We start from the raw sequence: 17316 nt of genomic DNA, 5'->3' as shown, positions 1-17316 counted from the left end.
GTTGTCAACCTAGTTGACTCGTATCGTTGTAATATACAGTCTTGCTTGTATTTAGCTTGGAATCCATAGAGATTCTGTTTTATTTGATGAGGTAGTTGGTTTATTAGTTTTCTTTGAGTCTAAGCTCTTTTTTCTCACAGAGCCTCTACTCTGCTGTTCATGCAGACTATTTTACCTTTACTATATGTATGTATATTTATGTATAGTTTTCATCCTGGCATTACAGTCGTCTTCTATCTCTCCAAAAACCCTTCACTTGAGCATACAGCATTTCTCTGCTTATATTCATAATACAAGCATAGTCCACAATAATGCTCATCTGTACTTCTTTCCCAGCCCTACAGTTTAAAATTTCACTTACAGCCTTCCTGAATTTTAAGTACCAGCAGCTTTGGCTTATTTACAGTCCAGATGAAGTGTGTGCCTCCTGAACGGGCTCCCTTTATTTCAAAAATTCCTTCAGTTTCTGATGAATCTGAATCCATATTTCTTGAGTTATCTTTTCAGGCAGACATTAGAGCTTTGTCTGTCTCCTCAGTCCTGTGGGGAGTATTGGAAGCATTTTGGGGAATCTTACTGTAGAAGTGCAGGTCTCCAACTTACTTCCTTGCAATCTAGTTTTTATCTCTAGAGCTTATTTCCTGAATTTCCTTATGTTGTTGGTACTCATGTAGATCAAACCTGCAGACTCCTTCCTGTTTTTTTCTGGGCTGAGCAAGATTCCTGTGAGATGTATCACCTTGCACTTGACTGACTAGACTTTCTGGAGTCTTCTCCCTGGTGTCAAAAACCTGTCTATTTGCCTGATGGTCATTTACCACTGTTTCAACTATCTAGGATCTCAGTTTTAAGAAAGAGATTCTCACAGCAAGAAAATACATGACCATCCTCCACTGGGAGAACTACCAGTGGAGTTACATCCTGCATCACTAACCTGTGCATCCTGTCATGAGACTAGACTTGGGGATCCTGCTATATGATGTTCCTGAAAGTCTCTGTAATGAACCATGTATATATGCTGTCTTTCCCGTGCGGAAGGAACTCAGACATATGATACTAACATGGTAAATTGCATAACTCTCATCATCTTGCATGAATTCTGCCTTCATATCTTCTTTAAACAGATAAAGTTCATACAAATATTAAATACTTAGAAAAAAATATATTTAGGCATTTTGCATTAGTAATACAGAATAAATTGTACTTTAATCTTTAGGTGCCTCCCTTCTTACTCTGTAGGATGAGGCTACTTGTGATAGATTTAACTAATTTTATTTCTATGGGTGAACCCAGATATTGTAGCGGATAGTACCATAAAAAGCCCATGAGGATTGTAATAATTCTGCATTTAGAACTGAATTAAATCTGTGTTCATGAAATAACATGATAGATCATGGTTTAAAGAAAGATAAAAAAAGAAATATCATTTCATTTTAAGGTCTAAAGGCCATATTATTGTTAAAAAATGTTCACTCTTTTAAATTCCAATTATGGTTTACCCTGGTAGCAAGGTTTAAAATGTTGTGTCTGTAGTCTGAATGTGTCTATTTTCAACTTCATGTCACTGAAATTTGCACTATATTTGTCTGTAAGATTCACTCTTCTGCCAAGGAAGTTGCTTAAAACTGTGCTTGATCATCCCTGAAATATGCTTAAAAAAGCTAAATAGGTTCAAGTCCTGGTATCTATTTCACTACAAGACAAACCTCTCAAGCTGTTTGGCATTCTTGTGGCTCTTCTTTGCTGCCTCTCCAGTTTGTGTGTTATCATTTTCAAAATGAGCTTATCAGAACTTGCTGTATTTGTTCAAGTGTTTGCACCACTGCCAGATACAGAAATAATTTAAGTGTCCATATTCCTGCTTAATAGTCACCTAATGATGTAGGATTACACTAGTGCTTTTGGCTGTGGTTTTATTTAGGAACACAGATTTTTCTCATACTCAGTAGAACTCACTTTTTTTGGAAAATCACCTTTTTCCAGATAGAGTGCTCTGCTCTATTTATTTATGGAATTTGTTTTCCTTGTTACAAGAAGAATTTATCTTTTATTTGCTTGTGTTAAAATATGTATTGTAACTTACTTCCAATTTAACAAATCATCAAAATAACTATGTACTCAGAATCTGTCCTGGTGATCATTACTTCTCACTTTGTGTCACCTACAAACATTATTGCAATTAATTTAGATTTTCTTTCAGATCACTAATTTTTTGAACTTTTTTAATAATCCAGGGACTGTCACTACCCTACCAGAAGCATACCCACTTAATGATGACTTTATCTTAATTAAATTTTGATTTGGAATCTTTTAGTTAGCCAGTTTAAATGCATTTAAAATATGCCATATTATTTTGCGTAGTTTTATTTTTTTCATTAAATATTTTTGTGGTGTCAGATTGGTGCCTTATGTGGGTTATTACAGCACTGGTACCTGTCACTAAGACTGGAAACTGCATAACAAATATTAATTTAATTTGAAAAGCTCTGTTTTCCATAAAATTATTCTCCTTTAAATTTTTATGAGCTGGGTTGATTGCTATTCTATAATGGAACAGGTGGTTGGTTGACAGATTATGATCATCTGACCTTTAAGCCCCTGTGATATAATGAATTTATAAATGTTTTAAATATTGACCCAATTTTAGCTTTCTTCTATTCTTCTGCAATTATACACTCTTCAGTTTTTGGAAAATTGAAAATCACTAACAAAAATCTATCTTTCAGTGAAAATCAGAGGTAGGATTTGGTCTTGTATGACCATTAGTCATGATCATAGCGAACGATATATGATTACGTAATAGCAATACTGTTTCATAAGACAGATTTATGCATACAGTTGAGATGAGTTTGTTTAAATGATCTTGATAATGACACTGTCCAGCTTTTGGTATTTGACTTGGCAATTTGAACATCTTTACATGTAGAGGGTTCCTTTGCATTTTTTAAATGTAGCTCTAATTTAAAAGGCTGTTACTAGGAAAAAAAAAAAAAAGATACATGTGTAATAACTTATGTCAAAGTATGTTTTAATAGGAGTATTTGGAGCTACATAATGAGCTATGCTATAAGCTCTGAAAATATAAATATCAAAATTATAACAAACTATTATGCGAGTAGAGTGCTTTGTAGGGCTCTGAACTGAATAATCTAATCGGTATTATCAGTTGAAATTTATCTGTCAACTGTATAAAATATGTGTATTAGTTATAGTTGAATGGAGAAAACGCCAATAGACAATATCTTGCTTGTTTTTTTATTATAAAAAGGCAAAAGCTGTCCTTGCAGCATATGTACATTTCTTGCCAAATAATGCTCAAGTAATCTAAACTCTGAAATAATTTATTTCATCATTTCTGTACAATGAGTTATATTGGGATAATTTTTTTAGAGGGGATAAGTATAGGTGCAGGGAAAGAAAAAAAATTAAATAAGCGAGTAGGATTTATGTCATAGAAAAATGGCTCTTGGGAATGAGTCAATGATTTAAAACGTAGATATCCATGTATTCTCAATCAGATTGGATCCAAGCTTTCTCAGTACACATGATTATTTTGATTAAAAGTTTTGATTCAATTCAAAATGAAGAATCAATGAAATAATCTGAAACAGCACATACTTCACTAAAGCTGAATTATATAGTCTGAGATTGAATCATACACACCTTTGATTAAATCAGTTATCATATGTCATGATAGAATACTTTTCCATTTTAGCACAGACTGGAGTAGTATAATATTCATGGGAACAGAAAAGATAAACTTTAAAAATGCAAGGAAGTATTCTTAAGTTTTAACTATATGCTTTAGTTTTTACCCTCTTAAAGTCAAACTGAAATGTATGACTTACTGTTGCCCTTTCCCCCAAGTCAATATTGTCACAAGTCTGCTAAGTTGAGTGTTAGAAAAAATAAATAACGTGTTGGGTATGGGCTTAACTGTTGAACATCAAAATTCACATTTATCTGAATTAGTGAAATCATAAAATGCCCAATCAGAAATTTACATGTAAGAGTAATCTCATATGAGATTCTGATATACAGAATAAAAAGAAAAATATTTTACCTTAAACGTTCAGTAGTTACTGTTGTAGGTGCTGAGAATCGACATTATATGCAGTATTGTTCAGCATGTTGCTAAAAAAGTCCTGCTCAACTATTAATTACTGTCAACAGATGAAGTAAAGATACTTGTTCCATTATTATGGTGTCAGGCACTGAGAGGTACACATGAATGAAATGTCAAATTCAATATAGTATTAAACATATGATAGGTTACTATAGAAAAATATTGATAAATGTTTATCTTCTTTATGCACTTCAACAGAAAATGCAAGAAAATAATCATGAGAAGCATATCCTGCAAGAAAATTCACATAGGCCTGAAGATATGGATTAGAAAACATTGGTATTTGCAATTGAAAAATGATCAGCTAGAGAAAATAATTCAGCTGTAAAAATTTGCATCTCAAATCTCTTCATATAGTTTTCTCACAAAAACATTTGTCAAAGCAAAAGGATGTAAAAATTTCCATCTAGGAAGAATAGTGCTTCAGTAATAGAAAAAAAAAACATTAAAAATCTGTGTGCAGAATTCACAATATAAAAGTGTTCTGCTCTCAGTGTTAAAGACCGTTATGGTAAGGGAATTAAATGAGTGCCTATGAAGTCAGTCTTGAATCATACCTCAGAACTGAACTTGATCACCCAGATTCTAGGGTACCTTTGAGAAATAACTTTTAAAAATTAAAAAAAAAAAAATCAAAGACATTTTATATGCTTGTTCAGATATCATATTTTCACCTAAATTTATTTTTTCTGCAATTTTTTAAAGCACAGAACTGTTACACTTCGTAGACAACCAGTTGGTGGCTTGGGCTTAAGCATAAAGGTATGGATAACTTCTTGTTTGTTTTTCTTTTAATTTTCAGTATAAATAGTTCACCACAGTCTTAATTGAGATCTCATGGTTAATACACATCTTTTGCAGGGTGGTGCTGAGCACAAAGTGCCTGTCGTCATATCAAAAATATTTACAGACCAAGCAGGTAAAATATATGTTTATATTATTTAAATATATAGCACTATAGTATACATTGTTTTTTCTTGAGAAAATTAAAGGTTCTTTGAACACAGAATTAAAATACATTTATGGATCATTCCTTCAGCATCACACTTTCTTTAAGCCTTTCTATAAATGTCCAAGCGCTCCGTATGTCTTTGTGCTGAATTTAAAATCTATAATCTTTTCAAGTCTTTAAGACCTGTACTTGAAATTTTACTGGTCAATATTAGCTTTAGAAAATACACTTTTTACAGCAGAAACACAACTGTGTCATAAACATAGCATTTAACATTAATCATAAAAACACAACTATGTTATAGGAAATCTACTGATACACTTAACTTTAATAACCCAGAGGATAAAATAATATGAACCGAGCATATTTTTCCCGACACAGTAATTCATTGCCATATGGTATGACTTATTGTGCCTAGTAGCAAACAGAGAGTGATTTGTAATGTTGATTTTTATTGTGATAACACCAGATATAAATCAGTATAATCCAACCCAGTTAATTATTACATTGACAAGTATTTGCAAAAGAAACCTCCTTTGCAGGGTAGTGTTAGAATTTGGAACAATCTTGAAAAATTGTAGAACTGTGAAAAAGAAAGGGTCAGTTCAGTGGAACCACTGCACGTAGGTGGGAATAATGAACTACACAAAGATAGGCAGCACCTTGCAAGGTGAAATAAAGGTTTTAGTTGATCAAAAACAAAGTCATATTTTTGTGTCTGGTGGACATGGACATGGTGACTAGTTTGTTGTTTTCTTCACTAAGGCAACCTTTAAATATTTGAAGACTTACCATGTTTCTATGATAAATCTGTATGTTTCCTGTCTTCTCTAGAATAAGTATGTCCATTTCTTATAACCTTTTCTGCAAGAAAAGACAGAACACTATATAATGATACTCATTACATGCTGTGCTCCTTAAAGGACTCAGAGCCATTGGGATCAGGTTTTTGGCATCATCTTTTTAGCTTATCAGACTCTCTTCCTGCTTTGTGTAGTAGAGGCTGAGCATTTTTTTTCTACTTGGCACCATGTTCAGCTTCATGCTTTCCTAGATCTCAGACTGTGCTTGTTTTTTTCTTCTCTGCATTTTCTTTAGTGGGTCCACATTTTGCTAGAAGTGTAATACCCAAACTTGGAAACGTATTTCCAGCTGATATCTAATGAATACCCAGTATATTGGCTATACTGAATATCCTATTGGAAAGAGTGCTTTAAGTTTCTTACACATAGAGTACTTGTGTTTATATATATCAATATAATATTTTTTATGATTGTTTCTGTTGTTTAAGATTCTGTTGTTTAGGATTGTTTCTACAGTGAGGAAGAGAACAGATATTTTCATATCAATTGTAGATGGAACAATAGTAAGCTTCTAATGCATAGCATAATAAATCACACGAAGAAAACAAATATATAGTTAAAAGGAGAAGTATAAGCATCCAGGTCTAAAGAATGTAGTTCAGGCAATTAAATACAAATAAAGATATCTACTGCTCTTTTAGGACACAATACTTTAAATCAAAGTTTATTGTAAGGTTGAATATCAAATAGTTATGTGCACTATTTTGTACATTGTAGGTAATTTTTGGAAATCTGTATCTATTTGTAGAGTAACTAGTGCACCAACAATTTTATGGGATCAACAGTTTACCTCAGAGTTGAGAGTCTCTTCTCAGAAGATACCTATTGTAAGGTCTTGTAATGTTTTGTCCAAGAAAGCTCTAAAATGAGTAGCAGTTACAGTAAGAGACAATGCTGATCCTGGCTGAATCAGTGAGTTGCATGAAGACACTGACCCAATTAACAAGGTATAAAGAAGGTAGTATATGCATTAACTGCACCACTGGTGTGGGTGCTGGACAACATGACCTCCTGAGGTACCTTCCAACCTAACTGTTTTTGTGATTAGCAAAAAAAAGATGTAGCACTGCAGGAGCATAGACATGTGATCAAAATGGTTATTGTGGCACTTCGTATCATGCACCCCCATTCTGGTTACTGAATGCCCACACAACAGAAAACAATTCTTTTTTGTTTTCTTCTGGAAAATGAATATTTCTAAAAAGCATGAAAGGTTTTGAGAAAAACTTGGAAGTCTGGAATGTTCACATACTGCAAATCTTTCTGCAAATCTTTTTTTGGAGATGATATCGAAATCGCAAAATGTTGCTGGTTTTCTGTTTAGAAAAAAGATAATAACAAAATCTGTTCACAGCATTATTTTGATAGCAGGATATTTAATTGGTAATTAAAGCTAATAAAGAGATTATGTCCAAATGTAACTCATAGATGACCCTGAGGAAAGATTTCAATTTTAAGATTCTAATGTCCTAATGTTACAGGAAACAGTTTAATACTACTATTTAAAGGAAAAGTAGTTCTATACATATGTGCATGCTTTCTATTTTTTTCAATTTTATCTCTCCCTATTTATTTATACACATGTATATTATATACATATATATGTGCATATTTATAAAAAATATATAATATATAAAAATTGTGAAAGAATAATGATATAATGTAATGAAAGAATAATGATATAGCAAAAGGATATGTTAAGCATGAGGAGAGATGAAACGCAGAGTTATCTCTAACTAAACAGCTATGTGTTCAAAATGTGAATAAATTAACAAGAACTTCTGTTATTCTAGAGACTAATAGTGGTGAAACTGGTAGTCTAACTTGAAAGGTGGCAATGAGATAATACCCTTTGTATGGAAACATGGGCAAAATCACTCAACTTTACTTTGGTTGGATACAGTATTATTTTATAGTTCCAAAAGCTGGAAGTGTAATATATTAAAGTAGTTGATTCTCTTGTATGTACCTTTGCAAGCCTTTTGCTGTCCTAAATAATGTAATTAGTCAGCTGTCTTTATGCCCTCTTTAAATTTCCTAATTATAGGTGAAGAAAGGAAGTGATTTTGTTGGTATTGACCTAAGCAACAGCCGAACACTTCAGTTGTTGATATAGGATGAGGATTTCAAATTTACTTGATTTAATTATTCAACACAAACACTTCTATAGCAACAGTGGTAATAAATATGATTCTTAAATTTTTGTCTATCTAGGAGGCCCCTCAAGGAGCTGTGATCTTTCTGTTTATAATTTCTAGATGAAGGTACCCTACTTCACTATATTCCAGATCAATATGACTTTCATGAATCAAGTTCACTGAAATATATACAGACACTCAATTCAAAAGCATAACCCTAGATTTCTGAAATACAAGCTTAAGTGGCCATTCAGTTCTGGAGGCTGATATCTCATATGTTATGAATCACAATAAGAATGCCCTGAAATCTGTCTGAATACGTGCTCTTCTCAACAGTATTAAGAAACAGCAGTTATTGAATTATTGAGTTATTGAATTGCACACTTTAAGGAGAAGCAAATATATGTTTCCTCAAGTATAAGTAAGATTAAACACAGGAACACTTACAAATCATCTGTTAAATATAAGATTGGAAAACCTAAAATGGGTAATAATAAAATCATTTCTGCTACAGTAACTAGGAAAAAGAGTAGGCATTCAGGAAAACTGGAAAGGATGGAATATAATCTTATAAAACTGTAGGGATTTTAATATAAGAAATTATTTACTTCTCAAACTAGCCATCTAGATATCTTTACAGTGCTTATCTCTGCTATGTCAAAATACTGTCTGGAATTAGATCACACAGGAATCCTTACTGGTAAGTTTTGTGTAAATATGAGTCACTTGTGGAAGGCTAAAGGCAACACCATGGAAAATGCCAAAGATGGGACATGTTCTCCCAGAGGTAATAACAGCTGTTTGTATTTCTTTAATAAAAAGAGGATAGTTTAAACTGCTAAATATTTAAGAGCAACTGAATGCTTCTTAGATCTTTCTAAAGAAATGCAGTTACAGGAATATGAAGCATGAAACTTAGATATTAATATAGCACTTACAGATGCTTACTTACCTAGTTGCAAAATTTTAGAATAAAATTTAATTAAGAACAAACTATATGGAAACATACGGACAGTAATTAGACAGTCACAGATAGACAGTTACAGATAGACTGGAACTACATGGAAACTAAACTATGTGGAAACAGACTGTAAACTCTGCATCACATATGTGGTGAGTTGAACAGTCATATTCCTAAAAAACCCCAAAAAAACCCAAAAAAATCTTGATAATGAAATAGTAAATACATGGGAAATGAGTGGTCCTTTATTTACTGGGCTCCTCAAAGAAAGTGTCCCATAGCTTATTATTTCACTTCCAAAACAAGGATTTGTTGTTCCTGCCCATGTGTCTAATTTTCCAGTTGACTCAGAATGTAAGCAACATTACTAGTAATTTCACAAAATACGTTTTTGAAAATATACTAAATGTGAAAGCTTCTAACTAAAATTTTCCAAGATTGATCAATACTTTCTCTTAGTTTTTTCTTTGAGGAGATTTAATACAATATTGTTTTTCCTTTATTTTCCTTTTTGAAGCTGACTTCAAATTGAGTGAATCATTACATAATATTTTGTGTTTTGCTAATAGCTTCTAGATGTGTACTACTCATATTGTTATCATAATCAGTATTAACAGCTAATTTATGGTAAAGAATGCAGTAGTTTTGCAGTCCAGTATAGATTCCTTTTCTTACAGATGGGTGATTGAACAATTGAACGTGGCTAGTTGAAAGGAATCAGATCATTTAGGCTTATTTGATGCACAGTGAACCTATGAGAAATGTTGTCAGGTCCATTAAATGTCCATTAAAATCCTTATACACAGTAAGAATTAAATTGCATGATCTTTTCTATGGTTCTCCCTATTATTTTTCTCCCTATTATCTGTTATTTTCATTTTAAATGACTAGGGAGTCTTTATGAACTTTTGGAGGCTGTAAATCCTCGTGGACTTTAAAATAACTTCATTGTATGTATAACTGACTTTTAATCACATATAGTATTGGGGGTGGGGTTTGTAAAAACAGTTTATTATACCAGTCAAGGATAAAATTTCTCTTTTATGTTGTAGAATTATGAAGCTAGCAATCACATTTTTTTACCTTGATGCAGCATTCCATTTTTGTGAGAACTGCTGTAATAATCTGACTACTGCTGTGAGCTTTGCCTGTATCTCTTGTAACATGTCGAGTCAGACAAGCAACAATGATGAAACAGACTCATCTCTTCAGAAACAGAACAGTGAGTTCAGCTCACTAAGGCATGATGAAAATAGTTAAATAAAATTAAATACAACTTGGTGGAAGAGGGATAGTTTGGATTTTGAAAGCATTTTCCCACCTTCTGTGCTCTATAATGTGATGTATAACCCACATGCTGCTATATTGAAAAAACTTCTGTTTTATGTGGTTAGTCCATTTCTGACTGAAAATGGCATGTACCGTGGAAGAAGTGGAACAAACTCAGGACATTCAGCCATTGAAACATTCTTGGCTTGAAACCTTGCACTCTGCAAACACAGAATGTGTCTATGACCAAATGCCACATCCTGGCTGCCTGTATTCAGGGCCTTCTGTTTAGAGGACATAGTGTGGATTTGTCAAGGGCTTATGACAGGTTCATTTACACATAGATGCCAAACAAAGATGGTTTAATATGGAAGCACATGTGCTACTTCCTCCCTAAGTATTTTTTCAGAGTTGACCCCAGTCATTCACAAAGGTAGTACAGCTGAGGTAACCAAGGCTAGTCTGAATGGGTCAGTGGCCAGAAGCCAGGAGCTTGACTCCAGTGGGCCAACAAGGTCAAGTTTAAGGACGAGTTAAGCCCAGATGGAGGTGCTTGTGTGCATAAGGAAGTCAGAGTGGATCAAAAGCTTGTGTTACACCTTGCACTGATGAAGGTGGAGGTTGAACATGAGTCCTTCATTGAACAGAAGAAAGGCCTTACTTGAACATAAGACATTAGAACTTGCACGCTATTTAATATCTGTACACTGTTTCCTAGTGTCACATATTTGACTTAATATTTTTGCAGGATTATTCTTATTCTCTTCTATTTATTTTTAATTATTTTGCCCATGTTATTTTTCTTTATTACTGGAAAGCTAAAGGTATCTGAAGATAACATCTACTCAGTGTTCTCGCTCTTAGATCCACGCCTCCAGCACTACGTTTGGTTTGACAGGACCGAGTAGAACATTCTTAGCATTTAGGATTTTTTTCTTTTTCAGTATTGCATCTTTGAGACTAGTCAGGCACCAACAGGGGCCTCATTACCTGTGGATAGAAAGAACATCTCTATGAACAGTTTAATAGCAATCAACAAGAAGAGGCAAGTAGTTTGATCTCTGATTGAAGAATATATTTTTATTCAAAATAATACTTAAGCACATACTGAAGTTGCAATGATATGGAGTCACTATATGTTTAGTGAAAAGTGTATGGATAAATTAATTCTACAGTTGAGGCTTTAGAGTAATATATGATAATGGGATTTGTTTTGAGGGTTAAATGCTGAAACAAGGGACTTACTGAGGTAACTAAAGAATTCTTTGAGTAGAAGGATGCACAAGCTTAATTTTTAGTTGTTTGCTTAAGTGAACAGGCATATCCTTAAAATCAGATCTGAGAAATGTTTTTAAGAACATAATGTTTTTAAGAAGATATGGGAAATATTTGTATGCTTTAAAATTATTTATAAATGATTCCCCAGGAAAAGAAAAATTGGAATGAAATATTTGTATGTTTCACTTGAAAATTATGTTTTGTTGTGGCATTTGCTTTAATTTTCTTTTTATAGGATTTAAGAGCTTGATGAATTCAAAACACAGTTTTAGAGAGAAAACCAAAGTATTCACATTTTAGGCTGATATAAAAAATTTTTTCATTTATTTGATTTGGCTAAAAAAACAGAAAGAGTGAACTAGCTGCCCAATTCCAGACTTACACAGTCACTTTCTTTCTTTCCTGAAATGAGGCTTTATATATGTGTATATTTATATACATGTGTGTGTGTGTGAATGACACCTGAGGGCTGTGCTGCCATTCAGAGGGACCTGGACAGGCTGGAGTGATGGGTAGAGGGAATCTCCTGAAGTTCAATAAAGGGAAGTGCAGGGTCCTGCACCTAGGGAGGAATAACCCCATGCATCAGTACAGGTTGGGGATTGACCTGCTGGAAAGCAGCTCTGCAGAGAAGGACCTGGGAGTCTTGGTGGAGAAGAAGTTAACCATGAGGCAGCAATGTGCCCTTGTGGCCAAGGCAAATGGTATCCTGGGTTGCATTAGGAAGAGCATTGCCAGCAGGTCAAGGGAAGTGATCTTCCCCCTCTACTCAGCCCTGGGGAGGCCACACCTGGAGTACTGTGTCCAGTGCTAGGCTCCCCAGTACAAGAGAGACATGGAGTTACTGGAGTGAGTCCAGCAAAGGCTTACTAAATCCCCTGATGAGGGGACTGGAGCATCTCTCATATACTGGGACTGTTCAGCCTGGGAAAGAGAAGGCTGAGGGGGGATCTTATCAATGTGTATAAATATCTGAAGGAAGAGTGTCAAGAGGATGGGGCCAGACTGTTTTCAGTGGTGCCCAGTGACAGGATGAAAGACAACTGAAACACAGGCAGTTCCATCTGAATAGGAGGAAACCTTTTTTACTGTGAGGGTGACAGAGCACTGGCACAGGTTGCTCAGAGAGGTTGTGGAGTTTCTATCCTTGGAGACATACAAAAGCCATCTGGACAGGATCCTGGGCAATGTGCTCCAGGTGATCTTGCGTGAGCAGGATGATCTCCAGAGGTCCCTTCCAACCCGAACCATTCTGTGATTCTGTAAAGATGTTTCTGGATACTGTACTTTAGTTCTGTATGTATTTCATGATCAATATTCACTTTGGAAGGTGCATTTTGCAGTTTATGAAACAAAAGATCGATATTAAATCTGAAAACCATAATCTGTAATTTCAGTGAACTTGTAGTATTACAGTTATCATTCACATACTTTAATCTTAATAGAGAAAGGTATCAAAATGCAGTATACTGTTTTAATTATCATCTCTTCCATGTAACACTTCAGTGAATATACTACTGCCTTAGGATACCACTGATACGAACAATTCCTATTCTTTCTTCTACCTACCTCTGGTTGAACGTAGTTCCTTCATGAATTTCAGAAATCTAATTAAATAGAAGATACTATTTGAATTTATTACCATTACAGTCCAGGTAGAAGAAAAAAATTATAATTATTCCATGCAGGCAAATTAGAGACCTAGACCATACGTGTTCACTCAGATCATTTGTTCAGGAGAGAACCACCTGAAATCTTTCTGAAGATGGATGGTGTTTTGGACTTTGGGTTTGGAGCTTGCTTTTACCATGGTGCTTTAGTATGGAAGCTGAAGAAGCAAGCAGCTGGACAGAAAGCATCCTCTGGTCTGTAATACAGACTCACAGTGCACTGAAAGATACCGATTAAATTCAGAAGAAAATTCATGCAGATATTTTGGGGCAGAAGCACAACCAAGAATCATACAGTATATTTGATGGAAAGAGCAAATGTAGTGATCCTTCTGCTGGGAGATAGTGTCATATGGAATAATATGAGAAATTTAATAACATCCTTTGGCAATTTCAGAAGAGTTCTATTTTTGATCTTTTCACTGTTCTTATCTTCTTTGTACTGATTTATGAATTAAAGACTTTTTAGGCTATTTTAGGAAATATATCTCTTCTTTCCTTATAACTCATTTAATGTATATACTTCTGCTATTTCTGGCATCACCTCAGTTTGTCAAGTAAGTATTCCAATTTTCATATCTACAGCTGTTACAACGTTTTTTGCATTCTATAATGGTATGTAATGGAAACTGAGTTACCTATTTTGGAAGAAAAGATTGAAGATACCAGATTTGCGTTTAATTTATTTCTATATAAAATGTTACATATTCATAACTTGTCTGACTTTATATTATGCTATTCAGCTCAGTAGGCTTTTTACCTGTGATATTAATCATATGTGTATTAGAGCTAACCTTACACCTTAGAATATTGCAATTATGTGAGCAGATTCATCTTCCTTTACATTTTACTGCATTCCTCAATTTATTCACCAAGTGATTAATTAATTTTAAAATGTGTGCAACTATTTTCAACTGAAAAATATTGTACTCATTCTTAAAATATTATCAGGTTTATATTGAGTAACATGTAAAGACTTTCTGATACTATTAACCGTATCCTAGAAATGCTGCATTTTTATCAATTTAACTAAGTTTGCACTGACTTTTAATGGGGTCCTAATTATTCTTGCCTGGTAGAACTTTTTTATATTGTTTAACAATAAACATAGCTTGCTCACAACTGTAACTGTTGCTTTTGCTACTTACTTATTGCTACTTACTTCTGTCCTTATACAATAGATGAGTATTTTTACTTTTATTTTCAAAAGTAATGAACTTATTGGCTATAGTTAGGAATGTATCTCAAATAATAAATAACAGTAGTAATGTAGCATTTTCAAATTTTCTAAAGATATATTAAAAAAAAAGATGCTGTGTTTCTCATTACACCATCTTAGGTGCCATGTGTTTCCTTGAAAAAGTGAAGTTTTAAGTACTTCCATGACTAAAGTTCCAATTTTATGTGTCTTAACTTCTAGTATAGATATTTTTCTATAAAGACAAAGTCAGATGAGGAAGAACTGATTTACTAAGTGTGCATAAAACTGAAAATGTTTTCCTCTAGTACAAATTTATTCACATAATCACACATTCACAAGTTATACCACTCAACACTATTGGGTGAGGCACATGAATTACAATGAGATGAGAATTTACTGTTCATCAGCTGACCCATGATAACATTCATACGGGCTCTCTTTGCTGGCAACAAATACAAGATAATCTGTGTTACGTTAAACCCCTTCCCTTAACTAAAAAGGTAACTTCATGTGTCTCAGTTTTTCTTAATTGACTTCACACTGAATATTATTTGCTTGGAAATCACTGAAAGAATCACATTTTTAGCAGTTTGGCTTAAGATTATGATAACGAGACATACAAATACCTGGACTTCTGCAGGAAATTCAAGTTATTTGCATTTTTCTCCTAATTTCCTAAAGTAGGTCGAAAGTCTATTTTATCACAGTGTGTGTTGACACTTCACACAGATCATCTGATAAACTGTCAATGCAGCTGATGTCACAAACCTGCTTGCAATGAGAAAATCATACAAAAGCCTTCACTAATTTTTCTTTTAGTCAGTGCTAAAAGATAGACGGGCAGAAATTTAACTGAACTGTAAAGCTTTTCCTGTTATATCTTTTGATATACAAAGCACATTTAATTAAAAAAAAAAGGAGTCATCCCCAGGACTTTTCCACATGTCTTCTATGTTTTGAAATGCATAGAGCTTATTGCCCCCACCAGATCAGAAAAAAAATGGCAAATTCTGGCAGTAATATAGGCTCTCAGAGTTATTAGGCAATTAGTATCAAAATGGTATTTTTTGAAATTGGCAAGAGACGCAGAGGACAGTTATAATATCATCTGCCTTCTAAAAGTCACAGCAGGGCAGGAAAAGGTTTGGGTTTTTAATTTTTTTAAAAGTTAAGGAAAGAATTTTCTCCTGTTTATGCTTTTCCTTGATGCCAGTTGCTATGCTTTTGCGGTTGCTAATTGCACTTACCCATTTGCCTCCGTTTATTTTTTGGCTTATATAAAATGTAAAACAATATTTGTTTATAAGAAAACAACATTTGTTCCATTGATATAGTCTGCAGTGAAAAATATTATGAATTTGTTGTTGCAGTAGTTTTCCTTTCAAGTTGGACTCAGTGCCAGCCATATAGGGGAAAGCACTTTTATTAGTAGAATGTTCTAATAAACAATTTATTCTGAAAACCTGCTTTTTTGCTTGTAATATCTGAAGGGAAATAGTGAAGAAGCAAAGCCAGTGTCAAAAGGAAAGCCATCTGCAAAACAGATTCATCCCTGTTACGTTTGCCTGTGTGATGTTTTCTGATTTTTTTAGAATTAAAACAACTTTTCATTTGAAAAAAGAAATTTCTAGCAATTCACAGCAATAAAGCAGGCTTTGAAATCATGAGCTAACTGTAAAATCTCCCCTTAAGCTGCCTATTTCTGTAAAAGATCTCATAAAATAGTTTAGATGGTCTTAAGTATCAGAACTGACTACAAGCTTGCTGATCATTCCAGGGAATGGAGTGGAGAATGGGATGAGAGAACAGCCTGTGAGGGATTCTCACACTGAAAATGAGTAGAAAAAGAGATGGAAAATCACAGAGATAAACAGAGCTAGAAATGAATAAAGCAGAATAGGGAAGAAAAATGGTAATAATACTGGAACAGAGAAAATCATTTTTGTTACAGGACCATAGTAAATACGACACTAACAATCTGAAGTATATATGGTTAGAAGTGTCCACCATTTCTTCACACCTCCACCCCCAGTGGAACCTGACTCAGTTACATTTTTCTGGATGAGATATCCATGTTTGATTTGGGAGGATTATTATTCTTAATTGCTGTGTAAGTCTTCAAAAACTGCTATGAAAATCTGTCTGCTCTCAATGTGAGATTCTCTTTGCTCCTCATGAGGTCTTTTTTTTTTTTGTGAATATAGTTCCCATCTCACTGTAGCTCCCATTGCATTCTAGGAACCGGGAATTAGAAAAACAGTGCTTAGGTTTCTCACAGCAAAAAAGATCCAGAAAATGATATGGGTAGCATAAAGTATGAAGAATAATTCTGAGAAGAATCAACGTCTGGAAATCAAACTATAGTTTATACTAAATCCTGTTTTCATCCAGGATATCTTTATTTACAACAAATACTTCCTTAATATGTTAATGCCATGTTAAATTAGTTGTGTTTGAACAAATATGCTCATTATTAGAATACTACATATATTCCTGTATGCACCTTTGCAAATGTTCCTTTGATAGTAACAGCAGTACTCAAGGACTCCACAGTGTATTTTGTAAGCCAGAAATACGTGTAATTCTTCTGAGGTAAATATCTCTCTTAGAGCAACAGCTGTTTCCTTTTCAGTAAAAAATATCAACTTATTTAGCAGTAGTTTACAAGAAATGGAGAAAATCACAATATTGGTATTCTCAGTGAAATAAAGGCAGAAATTAAGGTCACTAGCTAGCATGGAACTTGGGTAGAATATTGAGACAAATATTTCTATCAGTGTAAAAAGAGATAAATCATCTCAAATTCCACATAATCTATTGGGAGCAAATAAACTCCAGTGTTCAATAGTCTTATATCA

At 33.8% G+C, this 17316-nt stretch overlaps 1 pseudogene; it reads left to right on the top strand.

Moving 5' to 3' along the window:
- LOC135325790 (gamma-2-syntrophin-like) overlaps positions 1-17316 on the top strand; it is a 170129-nt pseudogene that overhangs the window by 74111 nt on the left and 78702 nt on the right.

This window comes from Dromaius novaehollandiae, unplaced genomic scaffold, assembly GCF_036370855.1.
Source record: "Dromaius novaehollandiae isolate bDroNov1 unplaced genomic scaffold, bDroNov1.hap1 HAP1_SCAFFOLD_57, whole genome shotgun sequence".
Taxonomy (NCBI): Eukaryota; Metazoa; Chordata; class Aves; order Casuariiformes; family Dromaiidae; genus Dromaius; species Dromaius novaehollandiae.
Note: the sequence above shows the minus strand (reverse complement) of the source record. Positions and strands in the feature narration are given on the sequence as shown.